Source organism: Lolium rigidum, chromosome 3 (genome assembly GCF_022539505.1).
Source record: "Lolium rigidum isolate FL_2022 chromosome 3, APGP_CSIRO_Lrig_0.1, whole genome shotgun sequence".
Classification (NCBI taxonomy): Eukaryota; Viridiplantae; Streptophyta; class Magnoliopsida; order Poales; family Poaceae; genus Lolium; species Lolium rigidum.
The window spans coordinates 282,665,230-282,690,175 of NC_061510.1; the positions used below are offsets into that span (position 1 = coordinate 282,665,230).

Genomic DNA, 24,946 nt, shown 5'->3' on the forward strand with positions numbered 1-24,946 from the left:
TAGTAAGAAAATCCTCGAGTGTTTTCGAAGAACTAAGGATATGTGTTGTATAGGATAGTGACAAAATAAAATCATTGTAATGTGTCACACCGGTATTAGTATTGTCACATATACAAATAAATTTAATCTCAATTAGGATAAGTGTTTTATTAAAAGGTGGCACAATATGCAGGAGTGTTCCATGCTGGTTTTTGATGAGTTCTAAAGTTTGAATTTGTGACGGATTCTACAAATGAAAGGCTGAGTATATCGTTATTTTGATAACAACCTTTGGAATGTGTTTGACTCAAAATTTCTTTAAACGAACTTGGTGCAATACCTAATGTGTCAGAACTATGAAGCTACATTTTACAACAATGTTGGCAACATATTTTTAGACTGAGGAATTGAGATCTCACCAAAAGACCAAACCTATACAATGCCATACAAACTCATTTGAGATGAGTGTTGCGTAGAGACGCAAGTGATTAGAAAATACACACGGATATGATCTTAGACGGCTCACTATTGAAGGAAACGTCGCCTCACACTGAAAGAAAATTCCGCATTTATGAGACATCAAAGTGTCAAACCTAGGGTTTGAACTCAGGTGGGCTAGGGGTGCCTCTTCCCCCCTAACCATCTAACCATAGGTTGGTTCTCGAATGATTTGTAGCTCATATTAATTTGCATCCATATACAAAAAAAAAATTCTATGCTACTAAGCGATGATTTGTTTGGGTAGCTTTAAAATATGCCAAATGGTGATAAATAACTTCATAATGAATCTACATATCAACTTTGTAGGGTAAATGTTGTACTCCCTCGGGTTTCAAATAATTGCCCAAAAATAGATGTATCTAGCCAATTATTTTGAACCTGGAGAAGTGTAAACTTTTTATCTTTAGGAAGACTAGACCGATGTATTTTGGAACCGATGAGGTAATATACTCATTTATTGCCCTAAATATCATTGTATACCAAGATATCTTTCAATTAATGAAATTAATCATTTTGAGGTACCAATGATATATCTTATGCATTTATTGTAATCAAGGGAATAAATTATTGTCGAAAAGAAGGCATTCCATATCTCAATACTAATGATTTCCTTAATTGAAAGATATCCCTATGTATGCAAACAATTACTAGTAAAGGAGTATCCATATCAATCTTCTCTAGAGAGGCTAAGATTTAGTTTGGTAGAATAGCTTTATATGCACATTCGTTTTTTTTTTCTTGTGAGGGCTATGCACAAATAACTCGCATAAAGAATCTCCAAATTATCTACTACTCCTTATTGCAATTTTGTTTGGTACCTAATTAAAAATATACCTACATATTTTCATTAATTAAAAGATATATCTCAGGATTACAACTAATAAATTCGTCCAAGGAGAGGATGCACATAACTCTTCTATTTAAGGTTGCATCAAACACAACATTTCGGACAAAATAGACGGGTGTAAAACTGTTCCTTATTTTCTTAATTTCTAGGCGATATCTCTATTCCAATTTCATTGGAGATCACAGTCACGCATGCAAAATGCCACAAGAAGTGCGTTTTTTCGTTTTAGTATTCTTTGTAGTTTCTTTGAATCATGTGGCAGCAAGTTCGGCAACATCAAGCTACTATGACTATCCAAGGAGATTATTAGATTACATCCGAGTGCCATCCTTTAATACCACTTCGAAGGTCACACATACAGCAGCTTCCAAGCTGAGACCATATTCGAACCAAGGAGCGCATCAAATAGGACACGTAAGTTTTAAATGCTTGTATTACAATATTTTTCAACGATTTTATCTGTTGAGAAAGCAAATATACCGTATAGAAAACTTGATTCTTTCCACCAAGGCATAGTACTACACCATATGCATGATTTTTGCTATTATTCAATGCATAAGATATGTTATGTATTTCATTACATCCAATTTATGTTGGGTCTAGTGCCTTAAACAATACTTCATCATGACAAATTCTAGTGAGATGATATCTATTAAGCCATTGATTGATTTTTATGTGGCCGGCTATCGTATTTTTTTCTACCATCGATCCACATCAGGCAATTAGAATCGTCTTCTTATCTCTTACTACATCGAGGCCACAACACTATGACCACTCCAACCTCCTCCACGGAGAAGAATTGTATAGGATGTGATATTGTAGGACCAGCTAACAAAATTAATGTATTGGAAAAAAAATCTCAAACTTGTATACAACACACCTGCGGGCTGTTTCTACAACTTCAAAAAAATCAGCTCAAATATCCTTCTACAACTCAATTGTGAAGGAAGAGTCTGACCAAGCGTGGTAGTGTGTCCATGATGGAGCTAGCCTGACCTTATGTCATAATTTTTGTTTATGAGGCATGATAGGTCTTTTTCGAGTCTCTATTATAATAACAATTAACTTAATCTATCTCTAATCTAATGTAATCAAGACACTACTTATACTAAGGTTTCATATTGATCGGGAAATGAAAGATGAGTTGTTTAAGTTCTGTAGATGGCGCTGAGCACAATAGCAAAAGGGTGAAAGGTTGATGGAGTGTAGATTTATTCTACTCCCTGGTATTTTATTCGAACTTAATTAATAAAGTAAATTATCACGACATACACAAAATCAACACTTAACCCAAGCCTCTGATGGGATTCAAGGCTAGATAGACCTTATATATCAATTGTTGTTCATATGTGTATTTGTTATTAAAGGAGGACATGTGTCAACTGAAACATGACATTGTCTCTTATTATCTCTTACAGTATTGTGCATATCAATCAAGCGAAGCCAAATATGCTGGTGCTATAGCGACTATGGATGTCTATGCTTTTCCAAATTTAAAGAAGGGTGAATCAGTTGGTTCCCAGATCTGGGTAGCTGACGGCAATAGGGAAACCCAAGTTATAGCTGGATGGGAGGTAATTTTGTCTCCATTTTACAATATTTATGAGCAATAATAGTCATCATCCTAACAATCTTGGAAAATATATGACATAAGTTTTGATAATTTGATGCATGTGAAGAAATTTCAGGTATATAGAAAAAGCCCCGTAGAATTATGCTTGAAGTGTTTATATGGTAGATAAGTGAATTTTCAGTGGACTATATGCATGCAGGTATCTATGTTTTGGCTAGAAGATATATCGTACTAGATGATGCCCTGTGTAGAGTACTTGAAAACTTAGATGAATTGGAAATAGTTCTCGAGGGACCTATGTTTTTAAGCCAATTATTTTTAGCCCAAACTACTATATACCATTTTTCATCTTGTAACTCCTTCATGTGGAGAGGAAGACTGTTTGTCCGGTCGGCAGCGGCGCTGGCGTCTGGTTGCCGGGGTGGCCGTGGTCAGGGGTGGCAGCGGAGGCCCAGATCTAGGCTGGCGGGCCTAGGTCTTGGCCTCATCTGGGCAGCCACAGGCTGGGTGGGCCAGATGCGCTGGAGTTGGTCCTGCTAGGCATGGGTTCCTCTCCATGGCTAGTAAGGTTCCGGAGCTTGGGCGGCTCCGGTGCCCGGCGTACTAGCTGCGGATGTCCGCTGCAGGGGCTTGGACATCGCGTCTGCCTCTCTCGGGTTGCTCCGCTTGAAAGAGACTGGGTTGTTGGCGGTGTGGATAGCTCTTCATTGGCATGGTGGCGAGTCTCGTCGCCACCGACTGCATGATTCCCCGGCCAATTGTGACGATCGTGGGGACGATGCATCTCAGAGTTGAGCCTGCAGGATTGGTTTAGCTCGTTGGGTTTGGCCTGCAGGGACGCTAGCGTGCACGATGGTGTGTCCGTGAAAGCACCGCAAGGCTTCGGCCATTGCCGGCGACGACGGCGTCTTCGGATGTCGTTCACCTCAGTGGAGGCATGCCATGACACACTCTTGCCGCTGGTTGCCTTCCCCCGGTGTATTGTCTGCTGCCCTGCTGACTTGCGCTCTCTTCGAGGTCCTCCTTGAAATACCTATTGTTCGATGCCCTGAGTTTGTTGTGACCATCTTCATTTAAATGGCGTGCCTTCGTTTTGCGTGGCCGCTCTCGAGCCTAGGGTAGCTATCAGAGCTTGTGTCGTGGCACGGGGGACACCGGTGGTCTTCAACAGCTGGTGACTGTCCTGACGGCAGGTGCAAAGACTCGGGTTTTCCTTGGAGTGGGTGTTCAAGCTTCCGCGAAAGCTCCCTTGTACCGACAACGGCGACGCTCGTGAGTGCCGTTCCCCTTCCTGAAGGCGTTGTCATGAAGTTTCCCCCTTTGATCTATGGAGGCTCGCATGTTCACTACCGCAGTTAGCTAGTTCTCTCGGTGATGGTGGTCCTTTGCTAGGCGGTCCGGTGTGCTACTTCAGTCTGGTGCGGCTCCACGGAGTGGCGGCTCGGTGCTTGAAGTTTCAGGTCGAGTTGCCGGTGTTTAGTTGTAGCCTCGGACGCTATTGTAGATCTTGTAGTCTAGAGCCTTGCTCGGATCTGCCTGGTCTGTTTTTGGTTTAGGCTGTAGCTTTGCATCACCCCTGTGCCTGTATTTCTAGCTGGTAACCCCAGTTTTTTTGTTTCTTTTTACTTGTCGGTTTTGTTGTACTCCTTGCCGGTTGATGGCTTTGTTAATCTAAAGTCGGGTTCATCGCTTATGTTTAAAAACTCCTTCATGTAGAGAAAAGCTGAAGCACATAGAGTAAAACCAAAACAAATGTTCTATTTGGGCAGTAATTCTGATGTTTGCAACTTAATTATTGTCTATCTAAATTGTACGATTATATTAAATACTTATCGTTTCCAATGAGGGACCAAGTGGGTTCTTCGTTTCTGTTGCTAGCTAGCACCATGTAAAGATTTTCGGTCTGTAATGATTCTGACAAAATGGGTATCCAAGAAAGATTAGTAGACTGTGGTATAACTATACGATGCATGGTGCACTCTGTACAAAAGAAAAGAAGTATGACGGCAATACCTGTATGGCTGTAAATACATCTGAGTTAGATGTGTCCTGACAATATGTTGCAAACTATAACCATTTTCTTAAGCTCTGCATATATGTCGATACCATTAATTGCTGAATTTCTCCAAGAATTGAAACAACCCTACGTGGCATGTTGATAACTACTTTTAAGCTGGACTAAAAACAATATTGGAAGCCTGAATAAGACAGAAAAACATGGTGTACAAGCAAAGGTTGCAGCCCATATAAATAAGACTTGGCTAGGCAGCATCCACCCACCTGGGTGCTAGTTTGTCTATTCTAGCACCCATTTATAAAAGTAAAGACCTCACTTTTCAAAAAGGAAAGTTTATGACAACTCACAGTAATCACCCAAAAAACACCACATGTGCATTTAATTTCATATGGAGAAAATTTTCAAAGTCATAACTTGTGTATAGGAACTGCGACTATTTTCACGATTGGGCGTCTCATGACGAGATCTTCGAAACTATATCTCATTTGTATATGCTTTGTTAAATTTAGTTGTTGAAACTTAACCTAATAATGGATGCAACTAAAGCATGTAGTAGTTGCCACTTAACTTGATAACAGGTGCCACTAAAACATGTAGTTGTTGAGCTACTAAAGTTCTTATTGATATCAACCCTCTTAAGCCAAAAAAAATTAGAAGGAAATTCAAAAATTACAAAAATCCAAAGAAATGGAAATTTCAGAAAAAATGTTAAAATTCAATAATTCAAAAATTCAAAAAATAAAAAATTCTAGAAACTCTAAATATTTAGAAATTACAAAAAAAAATTCAAAAATATGAAATAAATCCTTGAAGTTCAAAAATTAGAAGAATCTTTGAAATTCTAAAATTTCATAAAACTGAAATTTAAAATTCAAAAAATGAAAAATATCAAAATAATCTAGAAAATAAAAGATATTCAAAAAACTAAATTTCTAGAAATTTAAAAAGCTAATTTAAAAAATAAAAAATCCTAGAATTTCCAAAATTGGAAAAGATTCTTAAAATTATTATATATAAAAAAATCTAAGTTTTTTAAAAATCTATAATTTAAAAGTCCAAAAAAAAATATGTGGCGCATATATATAGCAATATTTTACACATAATTGCGCATACACATTTCTATGATTCATGTGGTTTGCGTGTGCAACAGAGTGGTCAAATTTCCGTGGCGCATATGGTTTGCATGCGCCATTGAAATTATCCTGTGGAGCATGCACTTTTATATAAGCCACGGAAAGCCTTTCAATCTATAGCTAGTTCCTACTAGTTTAAATCATGAAGCTCTTGCAACTTAATCTAATAATAAATGTAACTAAACCCTATAGTTGCTGCAACATAAGCTAATAGTGGATGCAACTACACCATGTAGATCTTTCAACTTAAACCTAATAAAATATGTAGCTCTTGCAACGTAAAACAATTACAAGGCAAAACACGACCCATGATATGAGGAAACTTAGGCACGGTGATACGTAAGTTCACGATGATGGTGCACAACTTCAGAATCCATCCCCAAATGGGGTTGCATTTTGTGCATGTTATACTTGATGCACTCATATGAACAGTTGTTGCTCGTGGTGTTCTAGTTGCAGCCATGCCATACATGTTGCAAAGGGAATAGATGCATTTGCTACACTCCTTTAAATAAGTTATTGTTTGTTGTGTTTTCAGTTGCAACCATGCCCTCTGGGATGCAACTAGAACAACGATCCTCATCGGGAGGTCGAACGGTGGCGCATCGAAGCTCTAGGACAATGGGGAGGGCGGGATGGCAGGGGCCATTACAATTGGTATATGTTGGTGATAGGAGCGAATCGAGCGGAATAAAGATGGGATATGCCATCGATGGGATATGCCATCGAGTGTGCGATCTTTGGCGGAAGGGACTAAAATGCAATATTCAACTAAGTCTAAAAAAGACTAAACAGAAAAGTACATGTAAAATTCGTTAACCCAAAAATTTGAGGGCTAAAATGAAAAAGGGACAAGGTCTCTCACATCCCTATGCTCGCTTCCTTCCCCGCAATGATGATCATCTTTGATTTCTCTCTCACGCGCACTGAGACCCACTGTCTCTCCTTCCTCACGACAACCTCGCGGCAACTTCTCATGTTCTCTTCCTCGGTAGCCAGGACGGCGAGCCTCCTCGCGCCACCGTAGATGGAGATCCCTTATGCGATGTTCACGGGGAAGATGTCCTCAGCTGAGTTGGAGGAGGAAATGTGATGGCGTTGGTCGCAGGCAGTCAACACAGCAGGGAGCACGCAAGGCTCGATGATGGAAGACCAGACGCACAACGGCGGAAAATCAGTGGGAGGCAGCAAAAAAAGGCGGCGGTGATGGCGGGAACTCAGCGGACAGTTGCGGCAGTAGTCCAGGGATCAGCGGCGGGTTGGGGAAGAATCGGGAGTAGAAAAGTGTCAGTGCTTAGGTGCTGATATGTCGGGACGAAGCTCCTAAGCGCAGCTCCATCTGGCTCATTTTTGTCGCATCGGATTGTTAGAAAATGAATGCTCTGTTTGATAAATAGCATTCAAGCACTTTTTAGCGTGTGGGTTATATAAATAAGAAACAACCTAAACACAAATCACGGAAAAGGAAACACATGGTCTGACCTCGCTACTAAGCCAACACCCTATATTGATCAGCCCAATGCGCATGCATGAAACAACAAGCCACCGTAGGTAAGCCATCCAAGCGCAAACACCGATGGTTCCTTGTAACGGGCAAGAAGGTCAAACTACAACAAAAGGAAAAAAACGAAATCAAATAAACAGAACAAAGGAACGGAGCTAGATAAAGGGAGAAAATTATATGTTGGAAGAAAAGGAGCGGAGGGAGAAAATCGTGAGAGAAGGTGAAAATATATCACACATCCGTATGAGAACACGATGAATTTTTTCTTCCTAATAGTAGTAGGTCGGGAGGAGAGGTAGTTTGGACGGGCAACACCTAATCTGGGGTATGTCGTATTGCGGGACAAAACACAAGAAATGGAACAAATTAGATGAACCGAGCGGAACAGACACATAACTTTGACGAGGTGGAAGATTTGGTGAGGTGGGACGGACATATAACTTTGAGTTAAACATAGGATCGGACATTCCGGAATCAAGAAGGCCGTAAATATGTAACGATGTGGCTATGCTGCATGTCAAGATCAAAAACTCAAAACTCCATGTCAAAAAAAAAACTCAAAACTGAACCCGGGTACATATACACCCGGTACATACAAAACATATTTCAAAAATTAAAATATTTAGAATATTTTTTAGCATATTTCAAACATATTTCACTTTTACGGCCTGGTTCACCGAGCTGCGCACACATATTCTAACTAGTTAGCGTGTACGTGCGTTTCATTTGTACGTGCAACATCTATTCCACACTTTTCCATTGTGGTCCGCATATTACAATCCTTCAACCAGTATGTATCAATTTCCAGGTCACATTTTCGCTACATCTCAACATACAACTTGACTTAATGTTCATATATCTTTTTGTTCCTCTAATTTAAAACGATAATTATCATGTAATTTTATTAAATTTAGAAGACTAATTCAACATTTGAAACAACGTTTAACACTTTCGTCATCCGTTAACCTTTTGCACGCACACCGAAGTGAACTTGAGTATATCATACTACATCATATTTACATTCATCCATACATTTAAAAGAAAACCAATAGCTGCGTGCCTGTAGTATAAAACTGGGCTCAATCTAAACCAATCTCCATCGAGTACGTCTTTGCATCTTAAAAAGCATGATAGAAAGAATAATATGAATATTTGTACAATCTAGCCAATTGACATTGTTATCAGTAGCCCATAAGCAAGCAGTATTACTGCATAATTTCATCCTATGGACCCATAATTTGCACAAAAGGAAATAGCAGTACACAGAACTTATCAAAAAAAATCTTCCAAGCAGCACAGTTAGTAAGTATGCACTGAAATTACACAGTACCTCAACTCAAATACCAAATCCTACTAACTGAAAAACTAACAGAACCATCAGATTAGGAGAGAGGGTATATCAGGCTAAAAGAGAGGGTGTGGAAGACAGCAAATGTGGCCAGTGGCCACCGTTGCAATCTGTAGGGCGAGCCTACCATGTGGCGGAGATCTTGCAAGAACGGATAGCAAGGGAGCCGAGATACCTAGGGCCGGATGAATATTGCTAGATCGTCAGTGCCCTGTGACGAACACGGGGGTGACCTCGTCAGGTTTGGCGTAGGGCGAAGTCGTCCGACCTCCTCTTGGTTGGACAACTTGTCAACGGCAATCTCTAGCATCAGTATCGTCGGGCAGACTTGGCGGCATTCTCGCGACGGCTGATACCTCGGTGGTAGTGTGAATGTGATCGCGATGTCCGGGATCTACCCTCAAAGCGCCGCCGACCACCGGTTCTCCAGCCGTCCAAGATCGCCGACCACCTGTTCTCTAGTCATTATGGGAGCGCTGTGGGCAGTGAGGAGAGAGGGAAAGGGTGAGGGATGTTGGAGCAGTTCTGGATCCAAGCACGGCGACGATGATCGCCCTTGGTGGCGTCACGCGGAGAGAAGGCGGCGGGACATGGGGAGTCAGGTTGAAAAGTAGGGGCGATCGTGATCTAGGTAGTGAGAGGCAGTTTATTTTTCCACGGGCGAAGCATGGGGCGATCTTGATCTAGGTCGTGCGATTTTATTTTCCACGGGATGAAGCCTCATGAACGGAAGAGGGCGTCAATTACGGGAGGGGAGAATGGACGAATCTGAACCATGCGATGTACACAGATGAAGGGCCGGGATTCAATTTTCCAACACAAGTTTGTGCCTTTATATGTAGTAGAGATAGAGATAGAGATGATCGCCCTTGGTGGCGTCACGCGGAGAGAAGGCGGCGGGACATGGGGAGTCAGGTTGAAAAGTAGGGGCGATCGTGATCTAGGTAGTGAGAGGCAGTTTATTTTTCCACGGGCGAAGCATGGGGCGATCTTGATCTAGGTCGTGCGATTTTATTTTCCACGGGATGAAGCCTCATGAACGGAAGAGGGCGTCAATTACGGGAGGGGAGAATGGACGAATCTGAACCATGCGATGTACACAGATGAAGGGCCGGGATTCAATTTTCCAACACAAGTTTGTGCCTTTATATGTAGTAGAGATAGAGATAAGTAGTAGAGATATGATCGTCTGGCAGCGACAAGAGTGGAGACGTTTTCTGCCAAACATGGTTACTTTTTACTTAACCGTGTAAGAAAAGAAGTCTTGCTTTAGTTCATGTCCGCTAGGCAGCAACTTCGTAGGTATGGTGGCACTCAGCGTAAGTTGGGCTGGTAGCTGCCATGAGTGCTTGACCATCACCTAACCGCTGCCATTTGTATCTCAATGGGAAGAAGAGAGATAATTATTAATCTCTTTGCACAGCTCCTTGAGTTAGCAAGATGCAGATATGGCTTGAATAAAGGAATCTCTTTGCACAGCTCCTTGAGTTAGCAAGATGCAGATATGGCTTGAATAAAGGGTCCAGATGGCAACTGTCTTTTATTCCTTTGCCATAGCACGGTTTTTCTCTATTATCATGCATTGTGTTTGTTAGTCACATCTATTCTACTAGAATTTTGGTCCCTAAACACAAGATCATGGTATAATTTATATTGATGATGCGGATTATCGTAGTTACTTCAAAGGAGTATGCAATTAGGCTAACATGTATTTTTCTTTCAGGTTAAACCTGAACGATATGGTGATAGCAAAACACATTTTTTTACCTACTGGATGGTAAGATTAGATCAATTAATAAAAAGTTTTCTTTCATTTAAGGTCGATGTTTAATTAATATATTCTTGACATGTGCTCTTAATTTGGATGGAAGGATAATACGAAGGATGGGTGTGCTAACCTGGATTGTGTTGGCTTTGTACCTGTAAACACAGCTACCATTACTCCAGGAGATACATTGGAGCCATCTAGTGGACAAATCAGAATTACAGTGAAGATATTTAAGGTATGATTTCAGAAGTGGTAATTTTTTCATAAGAAAATAAGATAATATGGCAGACAAGTAGACATAATGCCAGCGGTTCTCTTCATCCAAAATAAGTTCTAGACAACATAGGAAAAATAGTTAGGAACACTCTATTCCTTAGTCAATTAGTACTTTTTTTTACTTCAGTAGACGACCATGTATACCGTATAACTTTAAACTCTAATACTCCGTACTAGTTTGTGTCACCTCGCTGATGGCACGTTTGATCTGCCGGGCCACATGTTTTACTCTTAGCCGGTTGAGCTACTACAACGTTTAAGTGGTTGTTTGGATAACGAGTATTTGACACCAATTTTATCTAAACGGGTATTGTGAGAATTCTAGGAAAACCAGTTTTAAGTTGGTGTTTTGTTAAAACTGGATTACCGAGTACTACCTCCATCCCAAGATTTAAGGGCTATATTTTTTCAGAAAGTCAAACTATGTCAAGTTTGATCAAATTTTTATCAAAAATGATTAACATGAAAAGTACAATCAATATTATTAGATAGATAATGAAATATATTTTCATATTGTATCTATAAAATATCATATTTGTTCATAGATTCTTCTAAAAGTTTAGTCAAACTTTATTTCATTTAACTTTTTAAAAAAAAATATAAGGCTTAAGCCTTGGAACGGATGTAGTACTTTGTTTGAACTCTAATGTTGTGTTTGGATGCAAAGAATTGGGCTTGGAATTGGAGAATCTAGAATTGGAGCCTCAATTCTGCTGTTTGGATGTCCTGTGAATTAGACCCTGGAATCGAGCAACCAATTCCGCGCGGGGTACACACCGAGCAAAATAACGAGCGAGCCGTTTCCGAGCTCCAGACCTCGGAAATGCGCTCGGAAACGTTATCGCGCGCGAGCCTCTTCGTCGCGAGCTTCTCCCCATCGCCGCGGTGCGAGCTTCGACCAGCCGCCGCCGACCCGCCGCCGCCGTTGGAGCTTCGCCCGCCATCGCCGTTCGTCCCGGTACGCAGCCTCCTTCTTCCCATCGTCCCCCGGCCGCTTCTCCCCATCTCGCCCGTCCCCCGGCTGCTCCTCTCCTAACCCTAGGCGACGGCGGCGGCGGCGGCGGGAGGCTCGCGCCCGGCTCCCGTCCGGCAGCTCTGCCTCCTCCCGTCCGGCCCCGCGCCCGGCTCCCGTCCGGCCCCGCGCCCGCCAGCTCCAATCGGCGCAGCCGCGCATGATGCGGTCGTCCGGCTCGAGCCCGGCTCCCTTCCGGCAGCTCTGCCTCCTCCCATCCGGCCCTGCGCCCGGCTCCCGTCCGGCACCGCGCCCGCCAGCTCCAATCTTACCATAACAGCGATGCTCTAGTGCTTTTTTGGGCCGGATGATGCTCTAGGAATTAACATAGCAGCTATATTAGTGAGATTAACTCATGGAAAGTATCAAATTTAGTGCTTTTTCTTCCTGTAACCGAATGGTTCATGTTAATGTGATGCTGAACAAATCTTGCAGATGTGATGCTGACCATGGTTTTTTATTATCCATTGTGAGACATGATGTATCCACTTTTATTATCCACTTTGTGCTATTTTTGTGAGACATTATGTATCCATTGTGTACTATTTTTGTCATGTGTATTATATTTTCTGGATTATTAATATATTATTGTGTGAAAAATAATAGTGAGAAACATCTGAAATAATATACTGGTATATTTTTATGCATATTACAGAGATTATGTTGTTCAAAGTCAAAAATACTCTCATTTCCACACATATGACATCTAAACAGGATTTGGTATTCCATTGAAACGTGAATTCTATAACTGAATACCACGCGCATCCAAACATGATTTGTGGTATTCCATTGAATTAATGGATTTGGTTTTCCATTGCCAATTCAATTTCATGCCTAATTCGCTGCATCCAAACACAACATTAGTGAATTCACACGACCACCATTTTCGAGGGCCGTTTATATGGAAACGCACGACATGCCGATAGCATTGCCAAAGCAGCCGGACCATCGTGGCTGGTGCCGGAGCTTCGGTCGAACGAGCGTGGTGTCTGCCTCATACACCTCACCTCCTCCTCAATAGCGTGGCCATGGCGGTCGTCGGGTGCCTGGGCACCGCCAACATGGCCCTTGAACACATTCCATCGCTACCAGCGCCCGACGGGCGACGCCACCTAGCGTGTGGCAGCGACCTTCGCATAGGCGCTGTCGCGGCATGCGCTCCACGCTTGGCCGGGGTGCCGCGCGTCGCCCATCTCAGCGGGGGCCACCAGCCCGCTCCGGCATCCCCTGGACCTCTGCTCATTCCTTCACCTCGTGACACAAAGTCCAGGATCGCTGATGCCACACAGTCGGGCCATGAAGTCTGAGCTTCTAAGAGCATCTCCAGTCGCGTTCCTCAAATCGTCCCCCAAAGGGATTTAGGGCGCGTCGGACCAAAAATACGTTCTAGCCGCGTCCCCCAAAGCTCATTTTTGTCCGGCGCGCTCCGATACGGTGTCCGGCGCTCCGAGCCCGTCCCCGTCCCACAGGGGACGCACCGGGGACGCCGGACACAACGAAAAGCGAGGCGGGGAGTGGCGGGGCCGACCAGTCAGCGGCACAATTAATTTTAACCTAACCGTCGCCTACCTCGCGACAGAAGTTATTGGCGCGCAGCAACGGTGCAGTTCCCGCAGCGACGGTGCAGCTCCCACAGAGGGCGCAGCGACGCGTCCCGTCGCGCCTAGCTCTGCGTGCCGGCGTTAATGAGCGCCACCGCTCATCCGCCTCCCTCCGGCCTATAAAAAGGGGCGCCTCTCATCGTCCCTCTCACACACAAACCCTAGCACCTCTCTCCCAAACCCTAGCCGCCACCATCTCTCAACAAGACTCGACGCTATGTCTGGTAGAGGCGGAGGCCGACCTCACGGCCGTGGTCGTGGTCGTGGACGTGGCCGCGGCATAGCTGAACGCTCGCCGTCGCCTCCCACGCCGTCGTCTTCATCGTCGGAGATGGACGTGGAGCCGGACGTGCTGTTCGAGTTCGTCCTCGTCCTCAAGGGCGACCCGCGCGGCATCCAGAGGCTGACGGACTCCTTCGCCGAGTACGTCGGTGGCGTACGCCCGCAAGATGCATCTGCGGGAGCATTCGTGCGGCTACTACCGATGGATCGTCGACACGATCTACGACGCGCGCGGCAAGATGTACCTCAACATCGGCTGGGAGAAGTTCGCGCGCCACCACAGCCTCCAAGCCGGCTTCATCCTCGTGTTCTCCTACTTCGGCAACAGGGACATGAGCGTCAAGGTCTTCGACGAGAGGCGCTGCCGCCTGGACTACCACGGCGACAGGGACTCCCACGACGACAGCACCGACGAGGAGGACGACTGATGAGTGTTGTTTCTTCGCAGCGAATACGTGCACGGAGGTTTCTGCTTGTTCGCCTCATCGGTAGAACCAATAAGGGCACCATCCTCCCGCTGGATTTTCCAGTTTAGGTGACTGGGTGTGCCCTCGAGTGTTCTTTCTTAGCAGTGAACACAACAAACCTCCGATGCACGGCCTAGTTAGGTTTAGTTTATTTGCAATATTTTATATTTGTGTCCACCACGGTTCCAACTATGTATTAGTTTGTGGCCACGTTCCCAATTATGTATTAGGTTGTGGAAATTGAAATAAAAATGCCAAAAAAAGTATTTTAAATGTTTGGGGGCGGCGTTTGGGGGACGCGGCTGGGGAGCGACATCCCGCAAAGGCGGCACAAACAAAACACGTCCCCCAAACGCTCAATCCGGCGCGGTTTGGGGGACGGTTTGGGGACGCGACTAGAGATGCTCTAAGGTGGCCGACGCTAGGCAGTCCGAGCTCGATGTCGTAAAGCAGTGGATCGAGGTGCTCCACCTCCTTGTCGCGGTTCTCGATGGTCTGCCCACTTCTGCCTTGCCGCTGGCCACGATCAAAGATCTTCTCTCATAGACTGTGTGAACGTCGAGTCCTTGAGCGTAAAGGCCGGTGAGGCCCTGGCCATCACCTCCAGCTTCCAGCTCCACCCTGCATCGCCACAGCTACGATCGCCCGCTGGCGACAAGGAGAGACGGAGACGCCACAGCAACTCTGATTCCCTGTGGCTTCTGTCGCTATTCACCTCCCTCGCCGACCCCTACCTTCGCGTGCTTCTTCATTTTTTCGATAAGGAGCATATATTAATATCACGGAGATACCAATTACACCCAGCTTCTGCAACAACATCATGCCCTAATGACATAAATGATGTACACAGCCAAAAAATAGAAAAAGAATTACAGAAAAGAAAGGTACCGCTACAGAGATCTATAACTTGAAACAGCAAGAGTGACACCACCGAGACAACACCAGAAGATCAGCTTGTCCATAAGCGACGGCTTCAAGAAGGAAATAGTGCAAAAACGCTGTCGTCGCCCGATCATAGATCTTAGGTTTTCACCCTGAAGAAAGTCATCTCTCTCAAAACAATTCCTTCAACAAGAACATTGCCAAGCCAATTCAATTAAGGCCAGACCATGGATTTTCACCCTGAAAGATAAGACTCTGAAACTTCTCCTGTGCAGTCGACCCCACGTACCAGTCGCTGTTACAAGTCACGAATCGCTAAGCCAATTCCACCTCACCAAGATCCGACCATCATAGATATTCCACCAATCTCGGCTTGATGACCTTCTCCGCTAGCACCATGGAAAGAAAAAGAGCTCCATGATATTAACAGCCAGCAGAGCTTCGAAGCGCTGTTGGGGCTGCATCTCGCAGCCCCTTTCTTCTATCTCTGAACTCACACTAGAATAAGGTAGACAATGGAGACAAGAGTATTTTTGGCGTTGGACTGCCTCACATAGCCCAACTTTTTCTTCTTTACTCAATCTCTCAAATGCATACATGCTCACACCAGTCTTAAATAGGCTCTCTCTCACACACACGTTCTAGACACACCACACCGGCCACTAACACCACCTGACTAGTGCATGCACCCACGCAGCAGGCCACAGCCTGCCGATCCCTATCTTCTCCTAGAATCGCGCTCTAGGCAGCAGACTCGGCCAAAGCATGCACAAGAACATGTAGCTAGCAAAACCAACACAACTAAACTACCGGCAGGTTCACGTACAGCCTATTGGCCTCAGCACTTGCACAGCAGCTTCGCACCACCACAGGCATCTCGCCATGCTCACCGCATCGCACGGCACCGCAAGCATCTCGACTCATATGTCTCTGCTGAAACTCGTCGGCTTCGTACGCATCACACGCACACCTTGCCAGACTACAAAAGGCTACAACGATCGCACCTAACTACATGCAGGATACTAAAGCAAACGCTGATACAAGGAAATCAAGATTAAGTGCTAACAAGCGCCCCCTCTGAAACCAAACAGTCAGATAAAAAACATGGATGCGCATGACCGAAACCAATTAACGCTTCTTCATGTCTGCCGCCAGCCGCTGAAGACAAAGAACAGTCCCGTACCATGTTATTGGTTTTGGGGAAACGAGTTTTTGCAAAAACGACTATTAGTCGTTTTTTCTAAAACGCGAAATTACGGGTGTATGAGAAACTGGTTTTGCAAATCTTTGAATTAGCTGGAGCACCCAAACAGTATTTTCCTTAAACTGGGGACGAAACAAGTTTTTCCGAAACTAGTTTTCGGAAACATCATATCCTAGTAGGGCCATGTTACTTTGTCTTAAGGCTAGTCATAGAGGTGAGTATCATATACTAATATCATGCATATGATACTAGTCCATGTTACTACCTCTTTAGTAGGTAGTATGAAAAATGTGGTGACATGAAAATTTGCATTTATTGTCTCTTGGGATCTATAGTAGTACTTCAACATTGTGATCTAGTTGTGGCATGTACCAACATGAAATTTTATTTGTTGGTACACGTGGATAAATATACGAACAAAATTGAATATTCAAATATATAAAATTTTAGCATTACATGGATCAAGACTCGGAAATAGAATATAGTCTACAGTGGAAAACTTCTTCCAAATATGCTCATCAAATCATCTTTTAGAGCTCTGTGGGTTGGATGATTATGGATTCTAGCATCTCTGTTTAGTACATCGGCAAATGCTGGCATGTCACCATGAGTAAATACTGATGGAAGGACGGTTGATGAGCCTGCTTCCTCATTCAGATTCAAATCAAGAATATTGCCAGCCTCCTCTTTTTTATCATGGACTATCATGTTGTGTAGAATGATGCAAGCTATCATAATATTATGGAGATCTCCCCGATCATATAGACGTGCCGGATGTCGTAAAATGGACCATCGAGCCTGGAGCACCCCAAACATTTTTTGTGTCACATGTAAAAAAGATAAATCTTCTGCTCCGACATAACTATTCGCGGAACATTTTTATCTTTTCTATACAGGTCACGTAAAATGTTCGTTTTCCCCAAAAACTTGTGTGCGAACATACAATGTCAGGATATACGCACGAAATTTTATTTCTTATCTTTCTTACATTTTTTATTTTGATTTTTTTATTATATTTTTACAGTAGGATCATATGCACCTATGAGTCAAAACACCACCTCCAAAGCTCAAAAAGTCATCATAGCAAACCTAATGTGATGTTGGAAGACCGATCCGTAGACAAACCACCAACTATGTGAGATAAAAATATCTCTTACTATGTGCTCATATAGACACATCAATAAACACGTCTTGAACATGTGTTGTAGATTGTAATGATGGTCATCAAATCTAACTATTCTTAGTTAAATAATTGATAATGCAGAGTAAAGAAGATGGAGATTGGTGGCTGTATTTTGGACATGATATCAATAATCTTAACCCAGTGGGCTATTGGCCAAAAAGTCTTCTCCGTAGCATGCAAGACTATGCTGGCATTATAACATGGGGAGGAACTACAAGTTCGTACAATGGGCAAATTAGTCCACCAATGGGGAGTGGGCAGTGGCCAAGAAGCAGTTCGGCGGCATCTTTTCGAAATGTTAAGTATGTTGATGTTAATGGTCAAGGTTATGATCCTGCTTGGGATAGTCTTCATGCTACTGAGACCCACAGAAAATGCTATCAAACCGGTGTATTTCGGCTTGAAACTCAGGGTAACAATGTTCTACTATGGGGGGCCAGGTGGATGCACTAGTTAGCTTCATTGTCCTCACTCCAATCCAGATTATATTTCAAATATAATCAGATGAAATAATTTGTTTCAGTTCAATGTCGGGTTTTATTATTTTCTCTTTTTTAATGTATGTGGACAATTATATGAGATGGCTATATCACAGTTACTCGAGAGTTCAAAATCATAGTCTATTTCAAAAAGTATGGCTATACTGAAAAGGAGTGTACACAAAAACAATAATGTGTAAGTCAGCTACACACAAAGTGTAGCTGGTTTGCTACCAATTGAGGTTTGCGGCTGGATGGTATGTAACTTGGATTACTCTCACTTATCTTTAGGCTGGAGTTAGCGATGGCAATGTCCGTGGTACCACACCCTCAAACGCTCAAACCCTTCGATCTAGCTCTTTTTTTAAGAATGCACCCTAAAAAAGTGTATTAATCATATGTAAGAAAGGCCAAGACTCCTGACCCCGCGTCGCTCCCGGGGGGCGGCTCGGGCGATCCTAACCCTAGATCAGCCGCCACCCGTCCTTCCCCTCCACCTGCTCTCGCCGCCGCCGGGCGAAGGCCGCGCTGCTGACGGTGGAGGCGGGCCTTCCTCCTCTCGCGCGGGTGGTGTTGGGCAGGGGCCTCTCCCCATCGGGCGATTGGAGCTCCGGCCGGAGCGGCGTGGCGAACCTGGTTGGTGCGGTGTTTCCAGCGGAGTTGGGCGCAGGGGCGGCGGCCCCGGGATCCTCAGCAGTGCGGCGGCCGCGGTGGCCGGTCCTGGGAGCTCAAGTCTGCGGGCATCGGCGTTCGTCCTCGAGCCCCGCGTCGGTGTTGGTCGGCGCCCCCTCTATGTGGCGTTCCGACGACGCCCACAGTGCTCTTCGGCGGTGCTCCGTCGGCTGCAGGCTGTGCAGCCCGGCCTCTCATCTCCGCGAGGTGCGGTGGGTGACAGTCGTGCTCGCGGAGCTCTCCGGTCTAGTTTTGTGGTGGTGGTGGCTGTTGCGCGGCGTCGGCGCGCGAGGTGTGCGGGATGGTGATGGTGGTCTGGCCGTCCCTTTGCGACGGTGTGAGGTTGCGACTCTCTGCCGGGCGAAAGTCTTGTTCTGGCGTCGTGTCCTCCTTCGAGGTGTCGTGGTGGTGCTCTTGCGCCTCCGACCGGGTACTCCAAGGGAAACCCTGATCCCTTGTGGGATCGGGCGAGGGCGACACTTTCTTGTGTCGTTTGGCCTGTTGGGGTCCTCGCCTTGGATGCTCCGTCGGCCAGAGGCATCTGTGGAGCGAGTTGGTTGTCGGCGTCGACGAGCTGTTTGGCTTCCTCGACTCGGTGGTCAGGAGAACATGACTTCGGTTTCGGTGTGCTCCGGGTGAAAACCCTGCACCGTCCTCGGCCGATGCCGGTGATGGCGGCGCTCCCGGTCGTCGCCCCCCTTGTTGGAGGCATCACTATGGAGGCCCTTCACTACAAGTGTTGTTGTTCATTTTGTTTGTCTTGTCGGTTTTGTCCTCGGCCTGTGTGACGCCCCAGAACCGGTACCATGAGGAATCCAGCGATCCCACCAAAATCCGCACGATATCGATTCTGAGACGCCCTTTGACACGATGTGCGCGACGAATCACACACGTGATGCCAGAGAAATTAACACGAGCGGTAACATTACATTAGGTTTACTATAGAGCCCACAAGAAACATGTATTACAACAACGACTCCAACGAGTCAAGATACAAATATACAATACAAAGATCTAAATCATACAGAAGATTGAATATGTCCGAGTATGGACAAGATACAAATTGGACTAAGAGTCTTGAAGATAACCGGTGGTGTCCATAACCCTGCCAAGGCCAAGCCGGAAGGGTAACCTTGCTAACGTCGTCATCTCGTACCTGTCAAAGTCGGGCCATCGGTTGCCGACAAAAGGGGGAGGAGACAAAAAGAAGAAAGGCGAGGGTAAGTACCAATGCCACGTACTTGCGAGACAAGACCAGCTGTGCTCGCTGGTGGGCGGTATAAACATCGCCTAGCTATATGGTGGAGTTTAACGGCAGCAAAGCTTGTACTAACCAATAGAGACACGCTGCAATATTCGTCTAATCAGAGAAGATGAGAGAGCGCATAAGCTAACAGTTTTATACTTTGCAAACATAACCCAACCGATGCATTCCCCCTTCGCAAAGGAAGTACTTACAAAGGCATTCACACGGTGTACTAGTTTTATTAAGTAACCGTTGTAGTAATGCTAAATTACTTGGCAAGTTATTAACAAGTTATTATCAACAATAGAAAGGTGTAAGTTTTTTTTATGATCAAGCCATACAATTCTAAGTCGTCCATAACCGCGGACACGGCTTATCGATAAGATGTACACCCTGCAGGAGTTGTCCAAATGTAACCATACACATGCTTGAACCCACTTACTACAGGTAGAGTCTCACAACAAGACCGTTCCTAATGCAATAAAAAGTTTAATGGGAGCCACCCAACTAAGCTACCCGTGACGAAGTTCGACCGTACTCCGATACGGACCCATAGGTTTGCGACGGCTTCCAAGGCGGGCACTAACGACCGACCAAGGATAAGGAGTCTCGCGTTATGAGTACAATACATAATATAAACACCCGAAGGCAACAGAAAGTAAATCGTGCATATCGTGCATATGATCAAATAAAACCAAGGTTGTGGCTCCCAATAAACAGACTCGAGGAAAGGTAGTGGCTGATGGGGGTCCCACTCCCCCACGTAGGGGTAGAGCGTTCAATCTCGGAACAGAACAAGAACTCGAGTCCTAGGGGACATTAGCAAGACAAAGATCCGATGCTTTCGCAAAGGGGCACACTGATGCCACTGCTTACAATTTTAGTTGTTAACAATTAAGTAAAGCATGTGTATCTCCAATAACTGATATAACATGTGATAACCTCCCAACAACCCAACAGATATAGAGATAAAAGCAGATCTCTAATATGCGCTACGACTCGCAAAAGGCTCAACCAACAAACAACGGCGATAGGTAGTGGATATTTAACACGGCTCATATGGGTAACAGTTGAATAGGACACGTGACTCAAGAATCGCAACATAAGGATAGCAGGAGAACAACGTGCAAGAAACTGTAAAATAGGTGAAGAGGTGGGCTCTCCTGTGAAAAACTGGAGAAGAACTTGTTGTATCTCACAACACCACTTCGTGATCCTATCCGGGAAGAAGCAAATGCTACAACAAACATCGGATGCAAATCTTACAACTACGTAAGAAGAACCGGCATGATCAAGATGATATGCATGACATGGCAGCGATGGTGCAATGCAATTATCCAATTTAAGCGGGATAGGAATCCCGAACAAACAATTATTAGATTGGAGTTGTATTTCTACCGACAAAGTTAAATGTTGATTAGCATGGTAAGACATGGCAGGGGTGAGCTACTTCAATATTAAACGGAGCGGGAAAACCTTAGTCGGTGTCCAAAATACTCCGGGGTTCTATTAGGTGAACATGCACAAACTATCACGGCTCGACATGATGCAAACATGCCTATAGATGGTATATTCATGTTTCTCATATTTTCCGATCAATTTTTATATATAACACTTTGCATTTAGAATCATAGTTTAGAAGATATGATTTTAGCAAGATTTTGCAAATCAAAAATAAGAAAAGAAGAAAACAGAGAAGGGGAAACCGGACCAGCTGCCAGCGGCAACGGTTAGCTTCGCCGGCGATGGCTACATCAGTGGATCTGGCCCGAGTCTGTCGATCTGGATCAGAAAAAGAATGAGGGATTATAATAGCCTCCACCAGGAATTGAACACAGGATCTCATGATGCAGCTCAAGGAGCGAACCAGATGGGCTAGATGTTGTTGATGTCAAATTACTTTTGCGCATCAAAATAGAGCAAGCATATGGCGGAGATGAGTTTCAACTCTCAAGTTGCAGCCATGGCAGAGGTTGCAGGCAAGCACGGATCTGTCGATTTGGGGCGAACCGGGACGGGGGAAAAGGCGCGCTGGACGCGCCACGACGTAGTGAACCTGATTGTCATGATCGTGGTGCCGGAAACCCACCGGAGCATCGCCGGCGTCGACATCCTGCGGGCAAAACGGCCGTCACCGTCGAGGGAACAGACTAGTGGGGGAGGGAGATAAAGGGAGGTTCTTGAGGAAGAGGAGGTTACCCAGAACATGTAGAAGGACTCAGAATGGTCTTTGCTGGAAGGGGTGCGTGCCGAGTGGGCCGAGGAAGAGATGGGCTGCCCGGGCAAAGTGAATCCTCATAGGGTCCAGGGAGAGAGAGGGAGCCCAGGCGGATTTTCTTTTCTTTTTCAAACTTTTCTCCTTGTGAAACTGTTTTGCAATTTGATTTGAAAACCAGCTCAAACTAATTTGAATTTTGAGTCTAGAGGTGGATAGAGATAAAAGAAAATTAACTTTATTGTTTGATAGTTTTGAGGTTAGAGTTTTGTTAAACGAGAAGACAAGAGGAGGTTTATTATATAAACCATACTAGAAAATATGTTCGCGCGTTGCGGGGGATTGTTTTCTCTTAAGTATGTTGTTTCAGGGGACACAATTATCATCGAGATTATTTGAGAATATGGTTTTGCTCATTTTCAAGTGTCTAACTTCATCCACGAATCTCAGTTACCTAAATTGCCTTATAGCTAGTTTTTATATCTATATAAAACCTAAATTCACTTGAAATTGTAATTTAGATAGTTTTTCAGATTGAGTCGGAAGTAAGGGGCCTCCTCACCGGAAACCATTAGTGTAGCTCGAGCTACAGGTAGCTCTTTTTTTTTTAAAGCTAAAGACAAAAATTTAAAGTTTCAAGAAATCTGAATTTAAATCTAAATGAACAATACTATGATCTAATACTAATTTTATTTTTACCAGATCGAAAAAAATTATGTTGAAAAGAAAATTTTATAGATCCAATGTCACATTCCTTAAATTTTTACGATACATGTATAGGATGCACTCAATGTGTACGAGCTTGTCCACAAATGTATTAGAACTAACGGGTACCGCCCGATGCGTGCGCCATTCTCCACAAGTAGCCATCGCGATCTTCATGTTTGGCCGCTGCCTCTCTCGCATGGCCAAATCGTCTCCTTTTGATTATGCACCACAATCCCTCTAGTCTCATCTATCTTGAATATAGTGAGGGGCGTGGCCTCTCGATCTCCCGTTGGAGGAGAGGCTGGAGGCTGAGTCGGGGAGCACCGCGAGGCAGCCGCACGTTTTTGGGCACGCCGTGCATGTCGTTGTCGCCGGCGCCCGGCAGTCGCTCGGGATGAGATCTGGACGATCCAGCCGATGCCCTCGTCACCCACAGTCCTCCGGCGCCTAAATTGCTGGGAGCATATGAGGAATCGACGGGAGATGCTAGCGGCTACGCGTGGCCTCGATCCTTACCTGACGGCGCCTTCAGTGGCTCCCTGTCGACCTGACGGCCCACCGGCGGCTCGACGTCTACGGGCAGTGCTCGACCTCAATCCAGCGCAATCCCGACTTCCGCCGCAGCGCGCGTGGGCCGGCCCTCCCCTTCTCTGTTCCGTTGAGAAGATGCGGTCCTCGACAGCGGGGGTCCTCGTAGAAAATCCTATCCGACTTGACGATGCGCGCGAAGTGGGATCTGGAGTTCTGGACCAGACACGATGCCAGGAATCGTCCGGCACCAGCGCTTAGAGCTCGGCCAAGACGGCGTGGGATCCCTGGGTGCTAATTTATCAGATTTGCTGGAAATCAGGCGCTTGCTATTTAATAAGTTTAAGTTGAGTGCTTGGAGATTCCTATTTTATGCTTGTAGATTCGTGATTTGACTTTTGGGTTGTTTGTGTGTGTGTTTGTGTTGTTGTTGGCCCGACGCGTAAGTGGGCTGACTTGTTTTTTACGGGCCTCGCGGAGTGGGCTTGTGGAGTGGGCTCGCTGAGTGGGCTCGTGGTGACGGTTCCTATCTACAAGGTGTCTTTCTCTCTCCCATGGAACCTCTTACGCCGTGTGTTCCAGTTACGCGTGTGTTGCAAACGACATATTTCCAGTTACTTTTGGGTTGCAACTGAGATTTTTTTGGTTACATGTGGGTTGCAACAGATTTTTTTTTCAATTGCATGAGCGTTGCAACTGAGATTTTTCTAGTTGCGCATATGTTGCAACTAAGAATTTCCACATGTACATGTGGGTTGCAACTGAGATTTGAGATTTTTCCAGTTACACCTGCGTTGCAACTAAGAATTTCCACTTACATGTGGGTTGCAACTAATATTTATTTTCTAGTTGCATGAGCATTGCAATTGAGAGTTTTCCAGCTGCGCATATATTGCAACTAAAATTTTCCACATACATGTGCGTTGTAACTGAGATTTTTCCAGTTACGCATGAGTCGCAACTACGAATTTCCACTTGCATGTGGGTTGCAACTGAGTCTTTTCCAGTTACACGTTGCACAAACTATTTTTTCTAGTGAAAAATGTGAACGCACACAATCGAACGCCAAAACTAAAGTAGTGTAATAAGCTACTGATGTCAGCGACTGAGATTTATTAAGTCTTAGGCGACTGATCTCTAGGCGCTTCCCTAATTTATACTGCAGATGGATGTGACGCCCCGGAATCGGTACCATGAGGATCCCAGCGAACCCGCCGAAATCCGCATGATATCGATTCAGAGACGCCCTCCGACACGACGTGCGCGACGAATCACACACGTGATGCCAGAGGAATTAACACGAGCGGTAACATTACAACAGGATTACAATAGAGCCCACAAGATACATATATTACAACAACGACTCCAACGAGTCAAGATTCAAATAGATACATACAAGGATCCAAATCATACATAAGATCAAATACATCCGAGTACGGACAAAATACAAATTGGACTAAGAGTCGAGTCCTGAAGATAACCAGTGGCGTCCATAACCCTGCCCAGGCCAAGCCGGAAGGG

At 44.8% G+C, this 24,946-nt stretch overlaps 1 pseudogene; it reads left to right on the top strand.

Moving 5' to 3' along the window:
- Positions 1 to 2,796: 2,796 nt before the first annotated feature.
- Positions 2,797 to 18,034, top strand: LOC124696595 (annotated as a pseudogene).
- The last annotated feature ends 6,912 nt before the right edge of the window (positions 18,035 to 24,946 follow it).